Below are 19,584 nucleotides of genomic sequence, written 5' to 3' on the forward strand. Positions count from 1 at the left end.
AAGGACCCTAGATGATAAAGTGGTCCGTGGAGGACCCCAACGTTATGTGATTTTAGTGTAAACGGATCGCTTAAGCCAGTCATATAGTTCTACTAGAAGCATGATTAAGAATGTTTGTTGTAACCAAATGCGTAGCTGATCCGTTGTGTCAAGTGAGTGTTGTGGAGTTGCATTATGTGAATTGTAGTGTGCTGCTCAGTATAGTGTCCAGTTAGCATTGTATCAATACATACCAACAGATAACAATTACCTACAGCGTTTATATGAAAAAAACCATCTTCTTAACTTGGTAAAAAGTACAATGCATAATCGACAGTAAAATTACAGAGAATGTAGTTTTGATCAGCTTGCCATTCATTTGAAAACTAACAATTGCATTGGCTCACTGTCTATTGTAAGTGCAGTGTGTTTCCTCTGTTTCTTAGACTAATGGAACATTCTGGTGACATGCAGCATGTACTGATACATTCACACTCTGTAGAATATCACTATTTGATTATGCTCTGATCAAACTGTAATTTGAGTCTTGGAAGAGAATTAGGCAAGTGTATCTGAAAAGTGTATATTATGACTTGTGCATGTCTGGATAGCCAATTATTTTCTAAACCTAGTGGTCATTTTATCCAAATTTGTATGTTATGTCTAGTCCTCTGTATTTAATCTCTGTATTCTTCTCCAAAATTGACTCCAGGATAAGTTGTCCTTCAGATGATCTGAATGGAAGCTTGACTAATGTGATGTATTGTTGACTGGTTTCTGGTACATTGTGGTAGTGATAGTGTTCCCAATTGGTGTAATCATAACATCCAGGAAATGAATATTCTGTGTTCCGATTTCCATTGTGAATTTAATCCGAGGATGTAAATTATTTAAGCGGCCAAAAGTGTGTCCAGTTCCTCTTTGGAAAGATGTCATCTATATACCGTTTCCACAAGGTTAGTTTGTATTTCCCAGTATGTTTAGTCTCCAACTCGTGCATAAACAAGTTTGCATATGCAGAGGCAATTGACGACCCCATTGATGTGCGGGAGATTTGAAGGTGGGCTCTTTTGAAATCTGAAGTAATTATTGCACAAAATGATTTTAGCCTACTCGATTATGAAGATTTTGTTAAGATTGTACATAATCTTCTTTTAGAAGGGCCCATTCCAAGGCATCTAGTCCATCACTGTGAGGGATCGAAGTATACAGACTCCGTACATCTAGAGTGAAAATGGTCCAACAATCTTCCAGTATTATGATGAAATATGAGCGAGACTTCCCTGGTCGCCAGAAATTTCACTGAAATGCGACACAGTGGCACAACCAAGATATTTGGTATTAGAAACCATGAATTCAACGCACTAGCAGCACTTCATTACATGCACCAGCCATATTTTTGGGATACTCTTGCCTAATGCTCGTCTGAGACTAACATTACAACTTGATCAGAAAATAATCAAATGGCGGTGTTCTAGAGTGTGAGTGTATCAGTACATGATGCATGTTATATTGTTCCATTAGTTTAAGAAATGGAGGATAAACACTGCACTTAGAATAGACTGTGAGCCAATGCAATTGTTAGTTTTCATTTGAACGGCAAGTGAATCAAAACTATATTCTCTGTAATTTTACTCTTAATTATGCATTGTACATTTTACCAACTGAAGATGTTTTATCATATAATTGTTGTAGGTAATTGTTATCTGTTGGTATGTATTGATGCAATGCTAACTGGACACACTATACTGAGCAGCACACTAGAATTCCCATAATGCAACTCTGCAACGCATCAACTACGCATTAGGTCACAACACACATTCTGAATCCTGCTCCTAGTTTAACTATATGACTAGACTTAAGCAATCCTTTTACACTAACATCACATAACGCAGGGGTCTTCTATGGACCACTTTATGATCCAGGGTCCTTCAGGCACAGTGTAAACAGCTAAAACGCATGCCGAAACTGACTAGTGCTCTGCATAGTTACGAGATGCTGCAATCAGCCATAACCAAGGGGACGATGAGACCACGCAAACTACAGACCTGGCATGTAAGCTGACTTGTTTTATTAAATCACATCTGCACACAATGTATTGTTAATGTCCCATTAAAACTGAGTTCTTTGTCTTAACAGGAGGCAACGACTACTCTGGTACATTACCAAACTGGACTAAGTTCCTCCGAAGTTTTTGCAGAAGGGTAAAAAAACTTTTTGCACATTAAAATGTACCATCTAATGTCGAATGTGGACTGGGAACTGAGACTTATTTTCTCTATAGACTCCTAGATAACATCCTAACCAGGGGCTGAACGCAGGGTGAACTTGGAGATGAAAGACACACCTGTCATCCGGACGATTACCATTTATGGGGTAGCTATTGCTGCCCATTATTTATATTACGATTTCTGACTCCGTAGAGAGACTCGGTTTGTTTACTTTACTTTCTTTATACACTCTACAGAGTGTCTTTTATTGCAAGAATAGACTGAATTGCAATAGACTACTGGCATAAATTGACTCTTGATTTTGGAATAGCCCAAGACACAGGTGAATTTTCTAGAAACGTCAGTAATTTAGGTACTATGAACTTAACAGATTTTACATTTTGTAACTTGCTGATAGAAATTCTTTGCTTACCTTGTAGACTACCTTGGAGTCTGAAGAATAACCTCTTGAATACGACTAATTGAACTTCTGATGAAGGGATAGATATTTCCCAAAACTCGTTGAGCTAACTGTACTATTGTATACATGGTTGTATTAACAACTTTTGTTTGTAAAAATATTGTGAATCTGTGAAAGTCTGAAGCAATAAGCACCTATATGATTATAAGAATTACATCTGTAATGGAATGAATCACACAATTAATTCTCTTAACTGACTGGCCTTTACCAGTACAAGCGTGTCCAGGGGACGGGAGTGTCCGTCAATTGTGGACACTTTTCTTCTCTTTTGCAATCGGCTTAATGGCTTTCAGTGTCAAAGCTGTCCTTTTCTCCCCTGCACCCTTAAAAGAACCTTAAAACAATTGTCCTACGCACTTAAACATTTTTTACTATTCATCTACTAAGGAGTGCGTCTGTCCCTCCCTATTCCTGTTAGAGTTCGAGACCGAGACAGCTGAGGGTATCAGGCAGCAGGCAGTTTGGCGAGCAAAGCTGGACGGACGGCTGCAGGCTGGTATACACGGCGGTTCGGGATCAGGAATCCTTTGCCTCAGTGCTGGTTGGTCGTTCGGAAGCACTGGTCGCGGTGTCTCGCACGGCTTTAGCGACTGCGGCGTAACAGTCAGCAGTGCAGTCTGTTGCAGTTTTAGGGGCTCAAATGCTTCTAAAATGTCCTTTAATGCAGACGCCTGTAGATCTTCTTTGAAGCACTGCTCTTAGCATCTTCACTGTACTGGTCCTTTAAGGTGGACGGCCCAAAGCTAAAGAGTATTGCAGGCAGCTGCTTTGTCTTGGTTTGGTTCAGAGACTCTCTGGCACTTTTTCCTAGGAAGCTTGCTGCAGAGCCTAGCATGGCATGCTGTGTGCTGGTTGGGTAACGATTCTGAAGCTGCTGGAGGGTCCTCTGGATTCAGTATCTCCCTCTGTACCGTGGGAGAAGTTTACGGGACTGATCTTGCTTCCCTCTTGGCGATCCTGGCTTTCCTTCACTGGCGGAAGATGTAAGGTAGACTGTACTTTCAGCAAGGGTCCAATGCTGAGTTCTTCTTGTTACTCATTGCAAAGTCTTCAGATGTCCCAAAAGAGGGGTTCAGCCCTCTTTTAAAGCCAAATGGGCCCCGGTTGATTGGTGTAGGCTAAGCCTACTTTAATGAACCAATCTGAGGTCCCCACCAACCATCCCCTGTATGCATGATGTCATAACCAGAGTGCTTTGCAACAGAAAAGGTAAAGGGGTGAGAACATATAATACTAATTCCCACCCATCTTCCTGTCTGTTGTGGATCAAAGGGTCTATCTAGTTAATGAAGCGCTCTGTGACTCCTGATTAAAGCGACAGGTCTCCCTCGGTGCTGCTGCAGGACCAGACTTTGTCTCCCTCCATCCACATATACTTACCTTCTGAATGGGGTCCCCCAGTGGGGACGACTACTCTAAACATGCAGTCCCAAACTTGACATTTCACTGTCGATACTGAAAGCGGGAGCTGGCATCAGGTTGACACAGTGACACAAACTCACTTGCTCCTCTGAAAACTAGACAAGTGATTGAGAGGCAAAGTAACCAGGGGTTCTCGGCGGATTTACAACAGCTTAAAGCCAGTAAACGGAAACACTTCTATGCATAGAAATTAACAGTGTACTTGTGAGAAGGAGGGCTATCGGATTGCAGCTCAAGAGATCAGACAAGCTCGGATTGCAGCTAAAAGGAATTATTACAGGATCACAAAAGCACAGTCAAACTCAAAAGAACTTTTCAAAGTCTTAAAGGAATTGGAAAAACTGTGCAAAGTCAATACAGACACCATTGAAAAGAATGGTGCAATAATATTTAGGATGCATTGATGGGGGAGGAGGGAAAAAATTGACACAATTAGGGGGAAACATTGAAGCTAATAGAAAAACCTGTAATATAATGGAGACTACATCTACAGATGATCTCATCCGGCAATCATAGGGTCTTGAGCACTGGTTTAATTTTAAACCTGTAACAGAAACTGAATTGGCTGAAATCATCACCAATCTGAAACCAACAAACTGCAAGGGAGATCCATGCCCGGCCATGGTAATCAAGGAATGCACTCCACAACTGATGGGTGCGCTTTGGAAATGTGTACATGCATCTTTTGCTGAGAATCATGTTCCTAGTGACCTAAAGAATGTGTGGATTACTCCACCACTCAAAAGGCCTGGTCTTTCCCCATCTATAGCTCTAAATTAACGTCCTATCACAAATGCACACTTTTTGTTGAAGATTTTAGACCGTGTGGCCTACATAAAACTCTTCGGGCTCTTGAATGAGCATGATATTTTGAATAAGTGGCAAACAGGCTTCAGACAGTGACACAGTACAGAGACTGCATTACTGGACTTAAAATCACGGCTGTTTCAGTATATGGATAAGGGGCAGATGGTAACATTGATGCTGCTGGACTTGTCTGCCGCCTTTTACCTGGTGGACAATGATAAATTGGTCACCAGGTTAAGGGAGGTAGTGAGATTTTCAGACCGTGCAGCTTGCTGGATTACGTCATTTCTGAGCAAGCAAAGTTGTAGAGTATGTAGCAGGGAGGCAGAGGCTACTCCTGTTATCCTGGAGTGTGGCGTTCCGCAGGGAGCATGTTTGAAGAAGGGAACTGTAAATATGTTGTATAGCGATGGTGACAAACTACTGGAAAAAAATAACATGGGGTTCGCTAACTTTGCAGATTACACGCAATGTGTCCTTCCCATATCGGGCCAACATAAGGAGGATGAAAAAAAGGATAAATGAGACGTATGGGATCATCCAATCATGGATGGTGGAAAATGGCCTGGCACTACACAAAGAAAAAACGTAGCTGATAAGTGGCACAAGCAATAAAATGAAGACTATACACTTTTTAATAGCTGCCTGTGATATAGAAACAAAAAAGAAAGTGAAGACCCTGGGTGTTATCCTTGACCACAATTTAAACATGAAACCACACGTAGGAAGCCTGATGTCTTCTACGGCATATCATATTAAATTGCTGGCCCAATTTAGACCCTTCATCTTCCAAACCAACTGTGAAACTGTTGCTAGGACGATTGTTGGTTTTAAGATTGACTATTGTAGTAGTCTTTTGGCTGCAGTAGCCAAGATTGATATCTCTCAACTTCACACACTACAAAAGACCATGGTCAGAACTATTGTTGGCCTAAAAAAGAGACGGTGTCGGAGGCCAAAGCGGGATTGCATTGGCTTCCTGTTGCTGCTCAGATTCCGTTTCAGATGCTGACTATTGCTCACAAATGCTTAAAGGGGTTGGGCCTGCGTTATCTAATGGAAGCATTGATGAAAAAATTCAATGCTTGAACGTTGAGGTAATAAGTCCAACCAGCTACAGTTTTCCAAATGCAATATTACCCAAGTTATTAAATGTACTTTCTTTATGGCAGTTCCTAAAGCATGGAATGATATTCCAACCGGCTTTAGGGATACAAAACCATTACATGATTTAGGAATAGGATCAAGGCGTTGCTTTTCAAATAAGAGTACATATTGCTAGACGTCTCTGTCCTGTACATTACCTTGTCTGTCGCGTCTCCCGGTTTATGGTGCTCTGTACAAGTAAATAAAGTAAAGCATGCATATGAAAGAGTGTTGGAGGTTTCGGGTCTCCTTTGTTAGCCTCTGTAGCCGGGCCCCATGTGGGCCTGTTTGAATTCAACTCGGATTAGCACGCAAAGCTGCCACCAGCAACAGTGCTACACAAAAGGACAGGGTGGATCCATGGAGCCATTGATGGTTAATTGGGCTGGCCGTGGCAGGGGGAAGGTTTGGCTCTCTCCCTTCTGAGACAGTGTAATCCTGGCTGTCGTATCCCAACTAAATAAAAGGGGGACTGTGCCTGTAGGTTGTGTCCACCCAGAGTACACGGTTCTATGTGTATGTTGTGTGGGGAGAATACGAAAATGTGGGTGGATTAGCCCCACACATGTTCGGGAGGTTGAAATACCATCATTAAATTTCTTTTGTAAAAAACCCAGGCGAGCGTGCACCCATTGTGCGGATGGTCGAATTTCTCACAACAGTACTGTAAAATATGTCAATGCTGGCTGTTGAGTTTACAGCTTAGTGTCCTGAGACGCAATTTCAACTGCTGAAGTGAGGGCGTAACCAACGACGCCTTGCTGTTTCCTTTTAATAGGGTACAAGAGGAAGATAAGCAAAGGCCATTTTGAATTCTGGAATATTGGGAAGGAGACCAAGTAAATGAGTCCGTTTTTTTTAAGACTCTGCCTTCGGTTATTACTGGAAGTGACAATAAAATGCAAATGAAAATTCAAACGTAATGCAAGATACTCGATTAGCATGACACTTTAGAACTATTGCCAGAGGAAATACATACAGTACATAATATATTCGCTTCAGTTAGTGGCCGCGTTGTTTCCTGGACTTTCTTCCAGACCATATTGCTTTATGCCCTGATCGTTGACTGAATATGTTTACATGGACTAGTTTGGAGTAGCCTTCTAGGACGGGGGCACAATATTTCGGGTCAAAGACTGCATCTGGGTGTAGAAGGCCACTGACTTGTCCACCGAACGAGCAGGCCCCGTTTGTCAGAGTCTAGGCGCGGGAGGGATTTCATTGTGGCCCACGGTGTGCTTTTGCTCCTTGATACAGGTGTGGAAACTGGCGCCTGGCGCGGCGCGGGATGACGCAGGCGTTTTCCGCATAGCTGCTGGGGTAGGGCCAGGGAACATCGGGCGCCGGAAAAGCCCTGCAGCACATCTGTAATCACCGGCGTTTGCCAATGCTTTGGCGGAGGCAAGGCTTAACATGAAGCGGGAGAAGCACGTGCTCTCGTGGCACGACAGCACCCGCGCCCCCTGATGAGTATTGCATCCCGGCTGAGAAATGCTTTTGTGCTCCGATAGGTAATGTATGCCTTGCAGGGTGTGCTTGCAGTGAGAGTGCGGTGGTGCTATTAACAGTATGATGGCGTCTTTTTTAACCGACGCAGTTGGTCAACCCTGTAAAGCGCAAACCCTGGTTGAATGGCGTTTGACAAAGCCTTGGGTGAATTGCCCCCCCCCCCGCCCACCTACTAAAGGTTACCACACACCATCAGTATTACGGTTAGTTTAAGGAAGGCCGGTGCGCCTCTAAAGTTTCAATTCTGATCGGCAGAATATATTTATTTATTCACATTTGTATAGCGCACTTGCAGCCCATGGGCATCGAGGCGCTGGATATTCTCTAATGTCATGTAAGGGCCATATTTGCAGTTTACCCTCCCAACCCCACTTTCATCACAGCCTTGATCCCGAACGCCATCCTGTTTCTGTGGCTGTACTTTCGCTTGTCGGAAATTGCACTATTGTTCCACTCTGTCAAACTACTTCATGCTCTTTCTTGATTCTGTTGGCGGTGAGTTGATCGCTTCACTAGATGGCTCGCCTTCAGCGATTTCCTCCCCAACCTACTAGTTTTGGGGCCAGTGTAACGTCATTTTCCCTGCCATGTGTAGTTTTTCACACCAGACTCTGGGCTTGGTCTAAAAAAAGAATGATTGAAAAATGTGTTTTTATATGTTCTGGCGCGCTCTATTAAGTAGGTTGAGCAACACTTTTTTTGTGTTTTTTTTGCTTTGATGTTCTGGGCTGTTAAGGGCCTGTACAGGTTTTCACATCGGACTCTGAGGCTTAGTCTAAAAAATAGTCAAAGTACTAAAATGTGTGAGCTTGCAGGCTCTGGCGCTCTACCCCCCAAAAAAAAGTTTCATTCTTGGCTTCAGAAACTGTTGAACGCTCTCCCTTGTAAACGTTCTTGTCGCAGGATGTTGTGCAAGCAGCAACATCTTTGAAGACTTTGGCACTTCTTGACATACTGATCGGATGGAAACTCCTCCTGAACACTGCCTAACCCCCCCCCACCCCACCCGCCCCCTATGGAGTCGGACAAGGGGGAGAGGGGTGCGCGGCAAAAAAAGGTGTTCAATGGCCTGTTGAGAATTCATGGTGATTACCCTCCCCTAAACATCCTTGAACCTGCATCATCCCAAACAAACAAACAAACAAGGAAGGACACAAGACACAAAAAGGGATACCTTTTTGTTGAGTGTTGGTTGTGGGGAAACGGTTTATCCCAGGACGCTTACTTTGGACATTAGGAATTGAGAATCCTAGGTAACGTGTGGCCCAATGGGTTTCAAGGCCCACAGAAGTTATATAGAACCTGGGAGGCAGAGTGTTCTCCTGGCACATGTGAAGACGAGGGAAGGGGAGTGACCCCCTGGCAAGTGACATTTACTTTCAACAAAGCAGACATAAGAGTCCCAGGAGGCTGCAAAGAGGTGGCCAATTATTGTTTGTTTATTCCCTGGTGAGATGTTCATATGAAGTGTTGGGGTCAGATTAGATTGTTTTGGTTTTGACACAGGAAGGTAGACACTTTATTATTTTGACATCCTGACAAAGACTGAAGTATGGTTTGGTTTAATGGCTGAGAATACTCTCACTTAGAAGTAGGGCAAGTTAGGCGTTTCTCCAAACCCTCCTTTATTATTTTAATAAAGCAACTAGGAAGCATTAAACCTGTGTTTGCACTCTGTCTCTGGATTCTCACAGTTGGCTATGCCATCAATGCAGATGGGTGAGTAGTTTCTGTGGAGAGTTTGTATCCGAGCGGGGGAGCCCACAATGAGAAGCTGTCTTATCATAATTTAAGCAGAGGCTATATGTGGCCATCCAATTTTGAATGGTGCTGAAGACTGTTGATTGTGGTGGTGTCCTGTGAGTAATGGCCAGTGTATAGGATGAGAACTTGAGTGTTGTCAGCAAAGTTTGTGTAAGTGATACCCATTGAGTCCAAGAGATCAACGAGGGGTTTAATATAAGAGTTGTACAACCTGGGTGAGAGTCAGGAGCATTGAAGGACTCTGAGGGGCGCAAGGGTGGGGTCTAGTGCCTCATCGCCGATACACTCGAGTGGTACGATCGGATAAGAATGTGTGTGGCAAAGCCCCCACATCCCTTGCCTCATTAAAGATCGAGGCAAGTCTCTGGGCTAGCTTATCCGCCAGCCATTTATATCGATCAATTGGAAAGGCCGTCCGGCACGACAGCCTTCCCTCCAGCCAGCCTCATAATGGCAGCCACCACCTCCCCCCTCTTCAATTGGGGTGTTTAATTTTCCCAGGTCCTCCGCGGTCCCAGTGGGTAGCTGAAGTCTGCTGAAAAACTCTGCAACAAACTCATCAGCGGAAGAAGGCAGAACTGCGTATAATTGGCGTTAAAAAGCTACAAAGCGAACGTTGATCAATTTGGTATCGGTGAACAGGGAGTCGGAGTCCTCTTTTACTGCATCAATTAGTTGGGCTCTCTGTCGGCCCCGTAATAGAACAGCCATTGATCGCAGTGGCTGATTGTTTTCAAAAAAGGATTGGGCACATTTGGAAAAGAACTTCTGTGCTCGTAGCGTAGAGCACTCTTTGAGCTCTCTGGCAGCTTTGGACTTTGCCCAATTTGGACCTAATCAGGTAGGCCTTATGAGCCCCCTCCAACCTTAGAGGCTCTGCATGGAGCTGTTGTTCACACTGCCTCCAGCCCTTCAATTTATATGCCCATTCACTAATGCAATGCCCCCTTAGTACTACCTTAAAAGCATCCCAACAGCGTACCGCTGTGAAGCCCTCCGTCAAGTTCTTGTCCCAGAAGTGTTCTATGTGTTGCCCCAGTTGCTTTATGTAGTCGGAGCACTGTATTGCCATTAGGTTCAATCTCCAGGGCGGGGTCTGTAGACTTGTAGCTGGTAGCAGTACCCCCAGGACCACCGGACCATGGTCCGAGATCATAATGGGTCTGATTGTGCATTGGTCAATTATCGATAGCATATGAGAGCCCAGTAGCCAGCAGTCAAGACGTGCACATCTCCTGTGACGATTTGAGTAGAAAGAGAAGTCTCTTTGCTTTGGGTTAAGTTCTTCCAGGCGTCCCGTAATTGACGCTCCTCCGTCGGGAGCAATAACCCCCGTGTTTTTTAAGGAAGCGGGTCATGGGCGGTGAGAGGGGGCTGTCTGTCCCACCCAGGTGAAAGAGCGACATTGAAATCCCCCAATAAACTTGAGTGGGTTAATCTCCGGGGCGCACTGTGTAAAAACATGCAGGAAACATCCAGAGCGGTCATCAGACGGGCCATGAATGTTTAAGAGGGTAACACTCCATCATACCTCTTTCTCTTTCTCCCACCACCACCACCACTGTGTGCCATCAGAATCACTTATCAGTATGCAAAACTGAGCAACATTGGCAGCATAGCACCTTCGGGGGGGCCAGCTCACCAGCTTAAGCCAACCCCACTTTCAGACAACTGACCATGGCAGCCGTTAATCACTGGCTGCCCATTGGCATTGTTTGAAACGATTCTCAAAGTTAGAGAACAGAACTCGGCAATCAGTCCTGAAGAAGAGCATTGGCTTGAAACACTCATTGGCTGGGCTCATACTAATGGCAGTATATCATTTTTTTTGGTCAGAAATGCAGCTTTTTCGAGTAAAATTGTTGAATCATACTATACTCATTTCTGAGGTCAAATTATTAATTCAGGTCAATACAGGTTCACTTCTTACAATGCATAGTAGAAGGATTTTCAGTTTGTGAGGCACCCAGTGTGACAGTGTTTGCACTCCATTTAAGGGTAACGGTCTACTAGAACAAAGCCACCCTCACCAGAAGGAACTGCCCCTCTGGATCCCGCTGTGTTTGCAATGGAGCGAAGGGGGGCGCTTATGGATAAGGATGGAGAACCCTCTATTGCGATGGTAGGGAGCATGGAAGGCGTGTTCAACCCACCCCCGCCCCAGTTTTTCCGCCTCCCCCTTATCCAGATGTAGCTCTTGGAGGAAAACTATATTCTACCCTCCCCACCACCCTCATCCCTCATCAAATTTAACATCCTACGCCGTTTAATTGGATCACCTAGGCCCGGAATATTCATGGTTTTAAAGTGGGCATGAGTCATCCCTCTGGTACCTTGTCAGGTGTATCGAACCACGTTCAAGTTATTATGCTGCAACATTTGGTGCTGTGGGCTTAGAAATTCCAAGATGGTTTTTGCGCACACCAAAATGTTCGCCTGACCTGCCACCCGCCAGTGCGAGCGTGATGGGCCAGAAGCGCCATGAGTGAAACGTGGTGCCAAAGGAAAAACAGCAGTGCCTGTTAGCCCAAAAAGCGCTTTTAAATCACCTTTGTTTCTCTGAAATGCAAGCTCAAAATGCCTATTTCAAACATTGCAAGATATTCAAAAATCTTACTGAACACCAGCAGACGTCTGGTAGAAGGAAGTCTTGTGTGCATACCAAATCTGGAAAGATGAAGAGCCTAAAATAATGTTCATAACACAACTGGCTGAGCTGTGGATGTCAGCAGCTTAAGTGAAATGGGATTTAAAGCCACTAAAATCGAAATGTTTAAAATATAAATGAGTGATTTACTTTGGAGTGTCACATAGGTTGCAACTGTTTAAATGTCATACTTGCCCAGCAACTGCATTCACATGCCTGGCTGCATTCTGCTGCCCCCACCAAAAGGAGATCACACCTCTCTGATTGAATCAGGGGAGGAGTACCTGGGACTGCAGGAAACGGAACAATGAACTTTCCTTGGCTCAGGCAAATGTTAAATCAGGGGGGTCGTAAATGGCTTCCTCTTGGAAGGAAATGGGAGGGGCACTGCCTCTGTGAGCCAGCTGAGCTTGGAGGCGGGGACGAACAAGGAATTCCCCATGTGCTTTGGGACCTAAACCACACCCATCTGGGCCAGAGCATAATTGTAGAAAGATGGATAATTCATAGTACATAATTGTCAAAATTATATCAATAATATCATGATTCCTGTGATTTTTCTGTGCATATTTTAAGAGTTGTTAGGACTCTGTGGTATGTTCTGGGGGGTAGTAGCGGAAAATAAGGTATTACTCCAAATGTATGTTAAAAATCTGACACTTCATCATCTGATGCCTGTATTCCTTGTGCACATTTGTGTAAATTCTGGAAAAGTTTAGAGGTTGCATTCTGGATGAAAAGAGCAGAATTCTGTCAGAAGTGAACACAACATCTTACAAAGACAGGGATCTGATGGTTTGGTGCTACAGAAAATATGTTTGGACATATAATATCAGAAAAATTGTACATAGATAAATATGCATTTAAGTCAAAAATAGATTTGTGTGCAAAGTGACAAGGGGAGTGTTCTTTCTGAATGCCATAAAAAGGATGCTGGATGACTCTCAATTCAGTTCCCCAGGCAGGCGACGGAGAATCCTATAGTCTATCAGGATCCTCAGAGGGTTGGGCATAGAAAGTCCGCCTTCCCACCCACTTTCAAAAGACATAAAAAGAGCCACTGAGACCCAAGGAGAGGGAGATTTTCCACTTTCTTGCGAAGCACTTTGCCGGACCAGACAATATCCAGAAGGACCATAGACTCCAGAACTTCAAGCAGAGAGTCCTGAACCAAAAGCTGAATCCTTCTCAGCGGGCCTCAGAATCCAGCCACCTAACCAAACTATTCAACAGCCGCGCTGTGCTGTTTGCTTCTGGCTAGAACTTTCGCCGGAACCATAGACCAGACCGCGGTGCCAGTGCCAGAACCCAGAAAGCACAGCTGTATCCAGACAGCCGTGCAGTGCCAATAGAAGACCAGACCCAGACCCAGACCAGACCGCTGTGCAGTGCCAGAACTTTTGCCAGAACTAGAGATCCAGAGCAGAGAGAACCGCAGCTAAACCTGTTGACCAGATATGTGACGAGGCCCATTCCTTCCAAAATTAGGAGTGAGTATCCAGCCGGAGCTGTGCAAAACCAATCTCTTAGTTTAAAATAATCTAATTCAAACCGTTTCCACCTATTTAGAACTGCATAGAAATTGTGTCCATTCTGTGATTTCGAACCTGTGAAAGTGTCATTTGTCATTCTGAGCTTTACTTTAATTTTGAGAATCTACCTCCACTCAATTGTCCGTATCCTTTGAACCGTTCGTGCTAGGAACGAGATTTAACTCATTTTAAAGCTAAGATGCTCAGCTTTCCAACAAGCCCTTCGTCTTTCCGTAATCGCTTTAAGCACTCGAAAAAAGTGCTGCGAATTGAAAATTAGCTCAATCTCACCACACGTTAAAAAATAGCTGTCTCTTGTTTGCATTGCTGAAATTCGTTTTTCAACCTGATAATCCCTCCTGAATCATTGCTAGTGTTGACCTGGACTAATTCAAAGTAGCTGTCACCTACCCTGAATCTCCTAAAGGGAATTGAAATCATTTTTAGCATATTTTCACTTCATTGTAAATCACATTAAAAGTATTTCTGCATGTTTTAAAAGCATACCGGTTGCTCTAAGCTTGCTAGGGGGGAACTGAATTGGTATCGCATTAGATTGTATTCCTGAAAATTGTGTGCTCGCCTTCCATCTCCTTATATTGCATAGGGGGGAGTGAATTGTCAAAAGAAAAAGTGATCATATTATCTCTTGTGGAAACCATCTTTTTATTTCTGTGCTGCATTCTTTTCCATCATTGCATTTCCTTGAAACCATAAAAGCATTCTCAGCTACTTTATCCTCTCTATACCAACTCCTAAGTAATTAAAAAAGTGGGCTAGTGTAATATTATCCATTGTTGCTCACTGTCATATTCATAAGTGTGCTATGACATATTCATGAAAGTGTGATATATATCGTTTAATTTTTCAAATAAATCTTTTAATTTGCAAAACAAACCTACTTCTTGGCTCAGTGAGGTCAGGGGGGTTTAATGAGAGGGGCGTTATACAAGGGTTTATCATCCAGCTCTATGAACTTGTCATAAAAATATATAATTAAGGGCTTCCCGTGGGCATCCCAGACTCGGCATTGACTTAATTGGAGTGCTGAATTGAGGTCACTTAACCTGTCGCTAGCTGCTCTCCTTCCTACCCATCTTCAGAATGATCACCCAACTAAAGGCTTTCACTCCCCAGTCTGCTAGTACACCAGATCTCCCAGTCCCATCTTTCGGACCCCATCTCGAGCACATTAACATTAATAACTCTTCCGCCGCACCATATTTGTAGCATCCACCCTTCCTCTCCAGGAAAGCAGGAAAAAATAACAAAAAGGAGAACCAAGACAACTAGTGAACATGTAAACATTGGGCCCCTTAGTGATGAGCCCAATAAGAGAAAGATAGAACCAACGCAGAATCGACGAGCAAGGGTTTTGCAGGCCTTGTGCATGATTTGTTGTTGCCAAAATACTTTGGTTCGAGCAGAAGCAATGGCAACAGGGGATGGGGGAGAGAGATGAGCCGCATCTCTGGAGCTTCTGTAGCACGTCATAGCCCGGCTTATGTTGGAGGCACACAACACTTGGCCGGTGACACCTTGGCGTCTGTATCTGGAGCCCCAGGGGGGTGACTAACTCAGGTGGCCTGCCATTGCAGACAGAAGTGGCATAGAGGTCAGCGGTGGAAAGGGCCCCAAAGAGGACATCGGAGTCTAGTATGTTGACCCTTTAAAGGTGGCAATATGTCCAGTCTTCTCAGGCCATTGGGTTTTCTTCTTTTCTGATTGTGCCTTCTCACCGTCCAGCCTTGCTCCGCACTGCCTCCCTTAGAGCCGGAATCGCCAGGAGCAGGAGGGGAGCAGGGAAACAGCCTCATTGTTCAGAATATCATGATCGACCAGAAATCGCCATGCCTCCATGGGGGAGTCAAGCGTGCCAACTGCTGTCTAGTTGAAAGCACCATCTGCCCGGAATTTTAGGTAATAGCCGTGCAAGGACCCCCTGAGCACCTCCAAGGTGGGGGTTTTATTCTCTTAGTCGCTTGGATACTTCCAACGAAGAGTCATTAAAGAGCTGTATCTGGCACCATCCAACCGGATCTGGCTGTGCTGGCTGTACACTTTTAAGACTGAGACCGTATGTTGAAAGTTCAAAAAGCGTACTGTGATAATGTGGGGCGAGCTTCTTTTGGAGGCTTCAGGAACGGCGCTCTGTGGGCTTGCTCGATTTTAAATAATCCAGAGAGCCTTCATGATGAAGTGCGGATTGCCATAAAGAGTAGATGAACCCCTGAAGGTCTGTGTCCTCCCTGCCCTCAGGTGCCCCGACCAATCGCAGGTTGTTGTCACGGGATCGATTTTTCTTCCAGCTTCGCCCCATTTGCCATATCTTGCTGATCTTTCACTGCTCTGATTCGCTGCTCATTATCAGTTGTCCTCTGCGCTTGAGCGTTGAGCCGCTGGTTGTTCTCTGAGTTCCTTGGCTACATCCTGCACCGCTAGGTTGGTCTCCTGCGTGTGCTGGTTCAGGGTCTTTATCACTGCCAGGATGGCCTGGAATTGCACTGTTTTATCCATATCCCCTTTATCCACTTGAGCTGTAGCATCCAGCCTGGAGGCACCAGTCCTCGTGCCAGCACGCTACCCCTCGGGGCTGGTTGTGCAACATTTGCAACATTTTGGTGTGGACATACTCAACCCACCCCTCCTGATGCATGCAAGACTGCCTCAGACACTGGTGAACGGCTCTCCATCTGTGGTGCAGAGGGCTCAGGGCTTCCTCATGACGTAACAGCCGTTGCTACCTCTACAGGTGTCCCTGCATCAGAGGCTTCCCTGGTGTGGACAATGTGGGAGCAGGCCACTATGGGTGGAGGTACCGGCCTGCTGGAGGTGGATGTCTGCAGGTCTTTTGCTAGCACACTCATGATGTCTTCCCGTGAGCACCATCTAGTCCATGTATGCAGTATGTTCATACATGCATGCACCGCAGGAGGGGTTGGGGATCCACAGAGACACTTACTGTTGTGGTCCTTTGCCTGCTCACTGTGCCGGGATTCCTGGCTGTGCACACCAGGTTGTTTATGATGCCTGGGATCAAAGAGACCACGTGGAGTGCTCACCGCCCAGCCTGCACTTCACCGCCCATCGCGGCCCCGGCTCCCCAAGCAGGGTTCATCCTGTTATCTTCCAGGCAGCGCTGCTGGCTCCAACTGCGCCTTACCACGGCGGGTCCTGTCTCCTGCCGATGGATTTCAGCATCCCTGCCTGCCACAGGGCTCAGGTGTCGGTTGCAGCCATTGTATCTCGCTGTGCAGAAAGCTTGTCGGGCTGGATCAGGTCAGCCCAGCCGCTGTTGGGGCTAGCCCTGCATGTCTCCTTGCAGTACCTTGCCGCCAGTCTGTAACTGCGCGTCGCGGCAGGCCTCCCACTGGGATTCTGATGTAGCTGTCAAACCGAGCTCTCCCAGAGCCTGAGACCGGCACCCTGCATACCACCGTCTTCACTGCACAGATTACCTCCCTCTCCACTGCTCACGCGGACCCCAAACCGGGCATTGTTGCGTTTGCTCGCTCCATCGCTCTTGGGATATTGAGTGCCCCCTGCCCACAACCATTGTTTGAGCGAGACTTTGACAACCAATGTATTTCTCTTGGTGTTAACTCTAGGAAGGAATAGGAGGGAGAAGCAGAGTGGATAAGTTAACGTTGTTAGAAGAACATGGTCTTGGGAAGGCACTTGGTTGCAAATGTGCAGGTTCTGTGGGGGTGGAGTGTGGTTCCAGAGTCTAGATGCAGTAGTGGTGAAACTCTGCACAAAGGAGCATGATCTGTGGCTAGATGGATTGGATCGATGAGGACCTAAGGAACTAAGCTATCTGGCTGAAGTGTAGCCTTGAAGATGGTTCTTTCTTCAAGAAGGTGCAGTGGGTGATTTCCGTTGGCAGCCAGTGTAGGGTGGATACTGAGGATATGGGTACACTATAATTTATGACCTAGAGTAGTTTTTGAATGTGTACAGTGCATGGAGCGTGGCTATTTCATTTGTGGTGCGCTCAAAATTGCCAAGAACTGAAAGCTTTTGTAGCACCTTGTGTTACCCCCACTTTCTCGTCACTTAAGAGGGTGTGAAGCAGGGACTGCGCCCAGTACTCTTCTTCCTGTCCTCCGAGATCCCATTCTAACCTGCCTTTATCAGCCTTTTTTGGGAATTTTGATTTGTTATGCTCCTCACTTTTACCACTTGTTTCTCCTTCCGTTTCTGCTCTTTGAAGGCTTGGTTCCTCTTCTACTTTATCTCTGTCAACCACCCTCCATCCCTTGTCTTTGTTAGGCCCGGTCACCTTATTCCATCCCATCCTTCTAAAGGATTGGTTTATTTTCCCCCACCACCTTCTTCAGGGCCTCAGTCATTCTCTCTGAGGGATGAATTTCTGATCTCTCCATTTCATTTCCAGATTTTGTTTAAAAAAAAAAAATGTCTTTTAGTGAGTAATCCACTGACTCCTGCATCACCTACCTTTGATTGCTCGCCCGCTACCTTACTCGCCTTCACAACCATCCCATGTCTCGTGCATCACCTCATATCATTCTTTAAGTGTCCCATTCCCCATAAAGATCTGGTCTTGTTGAGGGCTTGGACTTGCCACTTCCACATCACCTTTTGAGGACTTGCTCACCGAATCTCCACTCCTGAAGAGCTCACCACACCTCGAAGTCCATTCTCGGGCTCACTTGGTTGCCATCTCCATACCGCTCAAATTTCTGCAAGAGCATGTGAAATAGGATGACTTGGTTTTGGCGGGTGATGGCCCATTGAAGTCTATGGACACATATGGAACTTACCTTGTTGGTGAACTGACTCCCCAGCGTGAGTGAGTGAGTGACCTATTTACAGGCTGTCATCCTCCTCATTGCCTGGTTCACCTCTTTCCCCCACCCATCCATATTTTCTGTTAAGGGCTCTGCCACGCCATGCCTTTGCACCACTGCTTTCCTCGATTTCTTCCTCTTGTGCAATTGTTACCCCTTCAATCTTCCCTCTGTGAGGGTCTGCCTCCCACCTGCTTGCCCTTCCGTGATATAGACTTCCCTAGCACCCTCCCGGCTACCTCCTTTGCCTGAGCCCTTTTGTCTCCTTTCGCAAGGTATCTAATCGCCACCCTGGCTCCATCTTTGCTCAGATCCACTACTCCTCAAATAACGTTTATTTGATGGACGACTTCTCGCGCTTCCTTTGTTGCTTTTTGAAGGACTGCGCCCCCTTTCTCAATCTCCTCTGTGTAGTGCCACCTGCAGCCCAGTTGCTCCTTGTCTCACTGTGAGGGAGTCGGCCTCTTTTCTCATTCTCTCTGCTCATTTCCTCTTTAAGAGGATCCCACCACCATCTTTGCCTAATTGATGGTTCACCCCTCACGGGTGGGTCCCATATGCTCCCCTGTCCTCCACGCCATCTCTACCTCTGTCTGTTGTGGTCCCTCCCTGCTAGTCCCTGACGCGCGCTGTGTGAGTAAGGCTTGTGTGGAATGCTCCAGCTCCCTGCCAGGTCTGGAGAGTGAAGGACCGTGTGAAGGTGACGACGGAGAAAACCCAAAAATGGAGGAGGCACCCCGATAACTCGGGCAGGTCCTCCTCTCCTCCGTCACCCGTGGGTAAGGGGGAGTAACAATGAGAAGCATGCCAAGCGCTGGAAAAGCCTGCGAAGGGCAAACCAAGGAAGGGGGCGGGCTATGCCCCATATAAGCGGTGGGTGAGCAGTGGCAGGAAGTATCCAGCCCCTCGGGGAGAAGGAAATCGCCCGCCGCAGCAGAAAGTAGTTTTTCGTTTTGGTCTTCCGTTTTCTGCTCCTGTTCGTGTGGCGCTTCTTGTTCGTGTGGCTGTCGTTCTGGTTTAGAAGAGTTCCTGGTTGGTGAGTTCGAGAAAAGGAGGGGCAGTTCCAGCAATGAAAAAGCACTGTGCTGCTGCGCGGTCGGACGAAAGAAGGTGATTATGGAAGAAAAGTTTTGTTTGCTAGGATGGCGCGACGAGGTTTAACAGAAAGTTAAGGCTCAGAACGTTAGGATGACTAAGGGAGAGGACGGTTAGGTTCAGCGGGTACCGTCAATTGTGTTTATAAACATGGGGTTTCAGCAGGATATGCATTTTCAGT

General features: G+C 45.8%; 1 protein-coding gene across 4 annotated transcripts in view; it reads left to right on the plus strand.

The window, feature by feature from the left end:
* BCKDK (branched chain keto acid dehydrogenase kinase) overlaps positions 1–19,584 on the plus strand; it is a 744,533-nt gene that overhangs the window by 87,924 nt on the left and 637,025 nt on the right. The window contains exon 1 of one of the 4 annotated variants that reach the window (XM_069651904.1): positions 19,394–19,418. The exons of the other annotated variants lie outside the window; for them this stretch is intronic. The gene's annotated coding sequence lies outside the window, so the exon portion shown is untranslated. Of the gene's footprint in view, positions 1–19,393; positions 19,419–19,584 lie in introns of those variants that run through there. 4 annotated transcript variants of the gene reach the window in all.

Source organism: Ambystoma mexicanum, chromosome 3p, assembly GCF_040938575.1.
Source record: "Ambystoma mexicanum isolate Mex_15411 chromosome 3p, UKY_AmexF1_1, whole genome shotgun sequence".
NCBI classification, from domain to species: Eukaryota; Metazoa; Chordata; class Amphibia; order Caudata; family Ambystomatidae; genus Ambystoma; species Ambystoma mexicanum.